The following is a 9,897-nucleotide window of genomic DNA, read 5'->3' on the forward strand; positions in this document are numbered from 1 at the left end:
CCTTCATGATCTGAGGTTACATGCCTTGACAAGAAATCCAGAAAGCAGGGATGTAAGGTTGGGCTTATCCATCATTCTGTCATTCCTGCCCCACCAGCTCAATGGAGGATGAAATCCTGAACTTGGCTCTGGTTGGCCTTAGAGGGTCACTTGAAATCAAGGCCACCACTTCCAATGTTTTATGTAAAGGAAATAATGATAGCACTAATTAATTAATTTAAAGTGCTTAAAATGGGCTTGACTGTCATGGGTATTCAACAAAATAATGCTATCCTTTCCTTATCAGTTACCAGACCTGTTCTTCCCTCTTGTCCAATTCTTTCATCTGAGTCATTTCTCACTTTGACCATCATCTGGCTTCCTGTCTATGGCTCTGATGCAACCTATAACTTTATTACCTTTCATTATACCTAGATCCAGGCTTGCTTGTACTCCCCTCTGACCCTTGACTGCCTTACATGCTCTAAGGGACATAAGAAAGCCCTATCTGTAATTTCCAATTTTCTAGTGGCTACATAAAAAGAAAAGTATTCAGGACTGGTAGTATGTGCCTGTAGTCCCAGCTACTTGAAAGGCTGAGCAAGAGGATTGCTTGAGTCCAAGAGCTCTGGGCCAATCTGGGCTACATAGTGAGACACCATATATATTTTTTCTTTTTTAAAAAAATTTTTTCTTTTTAGTTATTCATGATAGTAGATTGTATTTTGACATATATATACATGGAGTATAACTTCCCATTCTTGTGGTTGTACATGATGTGAAGTTACACTGGTTGTGTATTCATATAAGAACATAGGAAAGTCATGTCTGATTCATTCTATTGGCTTTCCTATTCCCATCCCCATCCCTTAAAAAAAAGAAGTAAAAAAAAAAAAACAAAAAAACAGGTGAAATTCTTTCTTTTTTTTTCTTTTCATTTTTTAAAAATATTTATTTCTTAGTTGTAGTTGGACACAATACCTTTGTTTTATTTATTTATTTTTTAATGTGGTGCTGAGGATCAAATCCAGGGCCTTGCACGCACTAGGCCAGTGCTCTACTGCTGAGCCATAATCTCAGCCCCATCTTTTTATTTTTTTTAATATTTTATTTTTTAGTTATAGGTGGACACAATACCTTTATTTTGTTTGTTTATTTTTATATGGTGCTGAGGATAGAACCCAGGGCCTCATGCATGCTAGGTGAGTGTTCTACCACTCAGCTACAACCTCAGCCCCAGGTGAAATGATTTCTAATTATATATTTTATTTAGTATTATTTTGACATAAAACCAATATGAAAAGTAGTCATGAGATCATTTAAACTATTTTTTTTGAAACCCAGTATGTATGTTACCCTATGGGTCATCTCAACAGCCACATACAAGTTGTGAAAAGACAGCACAGGTTGAAGGTACGTTATTATGACATTGTCTTGGAAGACTGAATCAGATTTCTGTCCTAAGTTCCATTACTTGTGTACCCCTTCACGGTTAATTTCTCCCATGGTAAGCCAACTGCAATTGATCATGCACTTGATTCGATTTGCTTACCTGCCTCCAAACATTTGTTCAAGCTGTTTACCTGTTGGGAGGACTTCCTGTCCCTGGGCAGTGTCCTCCCAGATGGCTGCTCTAAGGGTTCCTCATGATTTTAACTCTCCCTCCTTGGGCAAGACTTTCCTGACTTCTTTATGCAGTTATTAACTTCCTCCAATGGGCAAACAGCTTGTTTTCCTAACTATATTTAGCACCAACCACACAGCTCTGGTTTTATTTAGCAAGGCTTCCTCCTTCACTAGTTTATAAATTCCCAGTGGGTAGGATCTGTTATGCATCTGATAAATACCAGGTGACAAGAGAGTTGAGTAAATGAATTAATGAGTGAATGAATGCATTACTGAGTGAATCCTTGGATTCCAAAGACCCCGACATTCTAGGATCCCACTAGGTGGCTGGGATCATTGTGATTCTCTAAGATGGGAGAACCAAACCCACATTCTCTTTTACCTTTGTGGCTAGCCAGCCTCTCTCTCTGTTTATATGTCTTCATTTCTCTGACTTTGTTTGTCTCTTTCACACACATACAACCCCTTCTGATGCTTGGCATATGTATCAGGTGATTATATCCAACAGATAAGAGTGGCTTGGAAGGGAAAGATGAAATTATGGGAAGGGGATGTTTGGGGAAATTTCTGAACCTGAAATAGAGGGGAAAGGTAGTAGAAAGTGTGGAGTTCCCAAACTGTCCATTGCTCAATATTGCAAAGATCCCTCTCAACCAGAAACTAACAGAACTTCTGATGATAAAGCACTACAAGACTGTGGGGTGCTAAGAACTATGAACTGTGCACAGAAATGCTCTTCTCAGCTTCCAGGTTTGACAAAGAAACACAAAACCAAATAAGCTTGGATATGAACAGAAGACAGGGACCTGCATATTCTGACCTGAGGAAGACCCTGAAACTCTTGGTGGAGAGAATTTTAGGAAGACCCAGGGATATTGGGGGATGGGGAGAATCAATCAGACTTAGAATGAAATGCAGGGACTCTCCATGGATATAGAAGGCCTCTGTGGTTGTGACATGGTCTGGTAAAGTGGGAGAGGACCATGAAAAGAGAGGGTGGAATCAGGATACAGAGGCCATTAGGAAGAATGATGAAGGCCCTTCCTTAAAACTTCATTTTAAGCTGCATTCTTGTGATGTATGCTCACTGTTCAATCCATTTGATCATTATGGAATGCAAAATGGGGACATTTTCCTTCTAGCATTCCTCATGCACTTGTTAGCTAGAAAAGTAACATAAAAATCCTTTCCCCCAAATGATTTAGTCACTTTGAAGGACATTTGAAAAGTAAAAACAGGTTAAATATTTAAATTTTTTCTCTTTATTTACTAACTATCAAAATAATGAGTCAATATGTCAGCATCATTCAATTTTAGTTTGTTAGTGTTATAAGCTCATGGGTATTTAAATTCATTGCAATGATTATAAATTTTCTGATTTTTGGTCAGGGCAAGCCTATTCAAATTAGTCCCTAACCAGGAACTTTTTGTTGTGTTGAAACAGTAAATTAAAATTTTCTGGGGAAAGGTTTATTTCAGCCAATTCACCAAAGAATAATGGAATTAGCACTTGGGTAGGTGCATGCACAGTGCTAATTCACAAAAGAAAGGAGGCAAAGAAAAGTTTATTTTACAGAAGAATGAACATTTACACATGGAGAAAGAGTACTAGAATTAGAAAATCATTATTTGCAACCTCAATGTGATACATAGTAGTTTTTAAGGCCGAGATCATAAATGGGTGCTGAAAGCATTGAGTGGTTATCAGTGAACAAGGGTCACCCCACAAACCCTAGTCATAAAGGGAGCATGGACATTTCCATTGGAGAGAGTTGGATGTTTCCCCTACTGAGGCAGTCAAGTCTGGATTCTCTAATTGTGGGTAAATAGTGTCTCCTAGGGGGTGTAACAAGAGCATTCCACAATTTATACCACAAGTCAGCTTTCAGCCTCAGTTTTTAGGAAACACAGGGGCCATAGGAAAATGATCACACTAACTCAGACTGTGGGATGCTGGAAAAAGAAAGAAAACTGGATTGGACTCTGACAAGTGAGTATCATGAAAGAAAAGAGGCAAGCATTTGCAGGTTAAAGGCTGGTTGTGGATCACGGTAGAGTGCTTGCCTAGCACGTGTGAGGCACTGGGTTCAATTTTCAACACCACATAAAATAAATAAATAAATTAAAGGTGTTGTGTCCATCTACAACTAAAAATATTAAAAATAAGAGACTAAAGAGTTTTAACAAGTAACTAGATTACTAGAATGTATGAATTGGGTTTAGATCTTGTTTATAAACAAAACAAAATAAGAAAGCAATAACTTTAATAAAGGAAAATCATTTTGAGGACAATTATGGAGATCTGACTATGGAGAGGATGTTAGATATTTTAGGGCAAAGGTATTTAGGACTATATTAACTTTTTAATGTAGTCATGATATTATGACTTTGTAGGAAATATGTCAAGACATCTGTAACTGAATTTTAGAAAAGTTTTAATTCAGAAATAATTATAGATTTATAAGAAATTGCAAAGTAATACACAAAAAGTTACTGGAGATGGGAACTTCTGATTTGGTGATGGTAGAAACGTAACTGAACCAAGAGAAAGCAAACATACACACAGGCAAATCTTTTAACTGGAACTTCAATGGAAGGCAGACAGAACTGATCAGGAGAGAGACCAAGCTGTTTCTTGTACAAAGGGAGATTTAAGCTTTTCTTGATTTTTCTGGAGTAATTTTCCTTTGGTTGGAGATATGGTTCCCAAAGATGTTTCTTCTTGTGTGAGACTTGGCCTACTGTTTGGTCATAGTCAACTTACCCCAGGAACTGTTGAGCACTCTTGCAGCTGGCACCAACATCCTGTGCAAACATCCTGGTCTTGTGGCTTTACTTGTGATAGAGCTTATTATAGGCCTGAAGAACTTTAGGTTCTTGGGTTGCTATAGCTGCTGAAAGAGCTCAAGGGTGGGGTAGAAGAAAATACATATCAGCTCTAATGGGCCATCAACACACCAACCTGCAGAGGAGGTAGAATCTGACACAAAAGTTAAAGCAGAAAGGGAACAGATATAATAAGAAGACAGACGAAAAACTTTTCATCCCATTGCAGTTACCCAACAGACATCTGCAGGCCCAAGCAAAGAGTCAGTGTTTTCAGCAAAAACACTGGTCTTCAGGTCCCTGAGAAGTAACGTAGCAAATGTTATCATCATAACACACAAGGAGATTTCCTGGGAATTCAGGTGCTACCTCGTTTTGTTTTTTTCCAGTCTTTTGTCATGGGAATTCCCAAGACGTTGTCTGGGGGTTATTCTTACAGCCATTTTAGATCCAACCAGCTTCATCCAGCTCGACATCCAGCTCGACAAAGGGAACTTTCAGGCATCCTGCCCTTAAAGGAAAGCAAGATTAGAGCTGCTAAGTCACCTAGGCAGTATAAGATTAGGATAGGATAACAGTTAGCTTTTTGTTGTGTGGCAAAATACAAGTGATAAGGAGAAGTTTATTTTGGTTCACAGCTCCAGAAGTTTCTGCCTGTGTTGTTCTTTTATTTATTTTTTTGCTTGTGGTGAGGCAGAACATCGTGATGAACAGCTGCATGTGACAGAGGAGGTCTGTTTACCTCATGGCAGCTGGGAAATAGAGAAAGGGGCTGGGGTTCCAATATTACTTTATGGGCATGTCACCAATGACCTAACTTGCTTCTGCATGGCCCACCTCCTAGAGGTTCTGCCACCTTTAGGTAGCACTACAGGCTGGCAAGCTGCGGCTTTAGCATATGGGCCTGCGGGGAGCATTCAAGATCCAAACCATAACAGCGTTGGAAGTGGGAGCAGTTTTGTGACACTTAAATTCTTAACCTGTGGGATCTGACATTAACTCCAGGCAAATAGTATAAAAGTTGAGTTGACTTATAGGATACCTAGTTGAGTGTCCATAGAGAACTGAAGAATTGTTTGGTATGGGAAATTCACACATATGGAGACCAGAAGTGTTGGTATGAGTGTGTAGAGACAAAGTTTATTTTTCCATATTCTTTCTTATTAAAGATTAGTAATTGATTGATATTGTTTGTTTGACTTTAAGAGGCATTGTCATAGAGTAAATGTAATTTCTCCTTCATCCTCATACGTTCATCGTTGGAACAGAAACTTGTAAAGAAAGATGAGTTAACAAGAGAAAAATAAGCAAGTTTATTAATACCTGCAGTGCAGATCATGCAGGAAAAAACATAAATGAGAGGTAACTCAATGCAGTAGTTTAAAGGTCTGGCTTATATAACATCTTCAAGAAGAACAGTGCATTTTAGGAAAGTGACAAGATAAAGGAAAGCAGCTCTTGACTTTTAGAGGCAGGGAATTGTGAGGTGGTATACACATGGGAGTAAACTAATGTAGTACATTTGTTTGCAGATTTCTATGGTCCTCTTATAATTGGTCTGTTTTTCATACAAGAGAGGGGAGGGGGAATACTTTTATAAATTTGTATGCTCCTTTTAGGTAAATGGGGGAGCACAGAAAGCTTTTTTCCTGAATCTAATTCTTCTTTTCTTTGGCTCAAAAATATTTATGTCAAAAAAGCATACTTTGGGGTGATATTCTAGTTTCCTTAAGTATTAGACCCTCATGCTTAGTTCATTATTTTGGATTTCTTATTACTGATTGCTTGCTACAAAAGTTCAATCTTCGGTTGTATATTTGTATTCAAGAAGGAAGCATTGGGAAGGTGACTGGTTCTCTGGTACCTGGATAGGGCTTGTAAACTATGGAGAGCATTGTAGGAGTAGGAAATGTTCAAATGAAAGTACCTTTAGGTTTCTCTTATTTTATCAGGCAGATTCCTCCTCTCTTCTGAGAACAATCCTTAAGACTTCTTCCTGATGCTTAGATACCTAGCTGCCAGCATGCTGGGAGCCCAGCTAGGAATGGAAGCTGAGGCTCATCCTTTAGTATGTCTGCTTTAAAATTAGTCTGTTTTCCTCAGAGATCCTTACTCCCAGTAGCACAACACTCCCACATTATACCTGGACCACTTGCCCATATCTCTTGGTTGGGGGGAGGGGTTTCCTCTCTGTAGGTAAGTGTCTGATCCTCTGGTGGGAATGAGGAATGCCTGAAAGTCTAAATGCCTTCTCAGTTCTCCTGTGTTTGCTCCCTAAAAGACTTCTGGCCCTTCATATTCCCATTGTTTTTCTTACTTTCTGTGGTTTGATTCTTGGAGGCTTCTCCATCCCTTTACAAACTAAGATTGCAGCCTCCATAGTCTGTGCTGGAGCTGACCACTCATTCCAGCTTCTTTCCAGGTCATGAAATTGTGCATGTGCCAATGTGAATTCGGGGGGGGGGAGGGGTGGAGAGAAACTGAGAAGGCAAATTTGAAGCAATTCAAACTTTTGAGATGGAACAGCTAAAACACTGAGATCCCTGTCCTCATATTAGCCTCATAGCATCTATATCTAGAATACTGTGGTTACCAGAGGCAGAAAATGATGTGTGGATTTCTGCTCGACAAAAAAAAAAAAAAAAGTATAAGTAGGAGTGGGTAGTTAGAATGTTTGGGCTTTCAGTGGAGTGAAAGCCTGGATTACTTTTAGCTAACCTGGGAGGGAGGGAGGCTGAGCATGGTTAAATTCATTCAGCATCTCCTTTGTCTTACACCAGTCAGTGGAGATGACCTTCTCAGACTCTTGGTTTTCACAATGCAGAGGCTGCAGAACAATAAACACTCAGCTGTGTGTGCGTGCCCTGGGAGAGCTCCCTGTGGGCCTCTTACCAATACTGTCCATGGTGGCCTTATGATGCAGGTCACACAAATACTGTGCTGGTGATGGTGAAGTCTTGGGCATCTGTCTGGGACCACTAATGGGCTTGTTAAGTAAAGGAAGCTTGAAAATTAGGCTGGGGTGTTACTTGTCTCAGGTGGTGGAGGAGAAGGTTTGCAGGCAAGGACTCAGAAAAGTGGTGGGAGGTTCTGTGTGGAAGACAGCTGAGGTACACCCAGGGGGAGCAGATGTTAATAGCTACACAGATCTGGTTCTTCAGCTAGCTAGTGCAGAAGAGCAACTTGAGCAATGTGAAGTGGAACATCAAAGGATGTGCACAAACGTGGGTCTCTGGGAGGCCTTCCATCATTTTTGGGAACCCCTTATGGATGAAAGTCTTGGGAATAAGTTGGGACTTCTTGAGGTGGTCAAGCTCTTGTGAGTTAGAGACAAAGAAGGTTGGAAGGAAAATCTGCTACAGAAGAACTCTACCTTGCAGGAGTGGTAGATGGGATGGAGCAGGCAAGTGGCTTGTAGAGAGGATTAAGCCCCTGAAGGCTTGTTTCTCCATGATATCCACTGCTCCTGGCCCTGTGCTGGCACTCAGGATTCATCATCTAGTCAATCTTCTATTTTACACAAATCAGAGATCAAAGCTGAAGGTATTAGGTGTTACTTATCACTTGACGTAGTCCACTGGGGGGCCATTCTGTGGCTTATTCACAATCCCTTCTTTTCTCATATACTGGTCAAGGCAGAGTGGGTCCCATTTGCAGCCAACATCAGGTCAATATAGGTGTCATAGAGGAGCCACCATGTGTTCTGGAGCCAGTGGAAATATACCTCAGTCTCATCCTACAGGGCAGAGTGAAGTGTTCTTCGTTGTTATTTCCTGTTCTGCCTATTTTTAAAAAAACATGGTGAGGTTCTCTGTGCCCCTGATGCTACAAGCTGCACATCCATGAAGTACCATCCTCCATGGGGCAAAAATCATGAGGAAGATGGAACTGGCATGCATCCAGAGGGAGCCAATGGTCACAGATACATACTGTAGTTCCAACTGTCCAGATCTGGTATCACACAGCTGAGGCAGATGTGTAACTTGGGCAATCTCAGACCAGTACATTCTTAGTCAACTTTTCATCACTCTGACCAAAAGATCCAGTAATAACAATTTAGAGAAGGAAAAGTTTACTTAGGCTCACAATTCCAGAGGTTAAGTTCATGGCTGGCCAACTCCGTTGCTCTGGGCCTGAGATGAGGTAGGACATCATGGCAGAGGGCATAGTGAAGGAAAGCAGCTGAAGACATGACAACCCGGAAGGAGGGGGGGAGGAGAGAGAAATATCTGCTCACTAGGGACAAAATACAACCCCCAAAGACATGCTCCAGTGACCTACTTCCTCCAGTCATACCCTACCTGCCTGAAGTTTCATGCATCAGTGGAATAATCCATCGATAAGGTTATAACTCTCAAAATCTAATCATTTTACATATGACCATTGCCTTGTCTCACATATGAACTTTTGGGGGACACATCACAACAGTACATCTTCAGGGATTTTCCTGTAGATTTCTCCCCCTGGTTCAGTAAGCTAGACGGCCTCCACAAGGTTCTCATGTCTGGCTATCTCTCAGGCTAGTTACACAAGCTGCTCAGATAAGTGTATATGAAAGTTCAATTGGCTGGTGTTATCAGTTTCCCAGGGCTGCCTTTAGAATTGTCACAAATGGAGGGACTTAAAACAACAGAAATTTATTCTCCACAGCTCCAGAGGCTGGTAGTCAAAATCAAAGTGTGGATATGGCCACGCTTCCTTCAAAAGCTCTAAGGAAGAATCCTTTCTTGGCTTTCTAACTTCTAGTGGTTGCTGACAATTCTTGGCATTCCTGGGCTTGCTAATGCATCACACCAATCTCTGCCTCCATCATCACATGGCCTTTCCACCTGTATGCATGCATCTCTGTCCAAGTATTCTCTTATGTACACTAATCATTAGATTTGAGGCTCACTCTATTCAGTATGGCCTCAACTTGATTACATAAGCAAATATATAATTCCCAAATAAGATCATATTCATAGGTTCCTCTTGGATTTGAATTTTCTCACAGGGAGAGTGAAAACAATATTTAACCCAGTATAGTTAGAGAGCTCTTGACTCATGCCCCCAAATCAAATCAAATCAAAGCAGAGGTCAAATCTAGATTTATCTTCTTGTCATTCTTATGGACTCATTCAAAGTAAAGACTGGTGTTCTGAATTAGTTGATGTCTAGTTATAGTTAAAGAGACTAATGCTACATATGGGAAGAGAAGTTCTATTTATGCCAGCCATGGTGTCAGGCAATAAGAGTGTAACCATTAAAAGTCACATGATCTTTTACATGAATCTTTGAACAGAGTGGCTCTAGTTGAAAAAGTATAAATATGGTGTATGATGTCTTCTGACACCACTTTTGTAATTCTCTTGATACCAACAGGTTTCCAGCAATTAAATTAAATTATCAGACATTAATCTGAGTGTGGTGGTGCACATTTACCATCCCAGCAACTTGGGAGGCTGAGGTAGGAGGGTCACAAGTTCA

The sequence above is a fragment of the Marmota flaviventris genome, chromosome 1 (assembly GCF_047511675.1).
Source record: "Marmota flaviventris isolate mMarFla1 chromosome 1, mMarFla1.hap1, whole genome shotgun sequence".
Taxonomy (NCBI): Eukaryota; Metazoa; Chordata; class Mammalia; order Rodentia; family Sciuridae; genus Marmota; species Marmota flaviventris.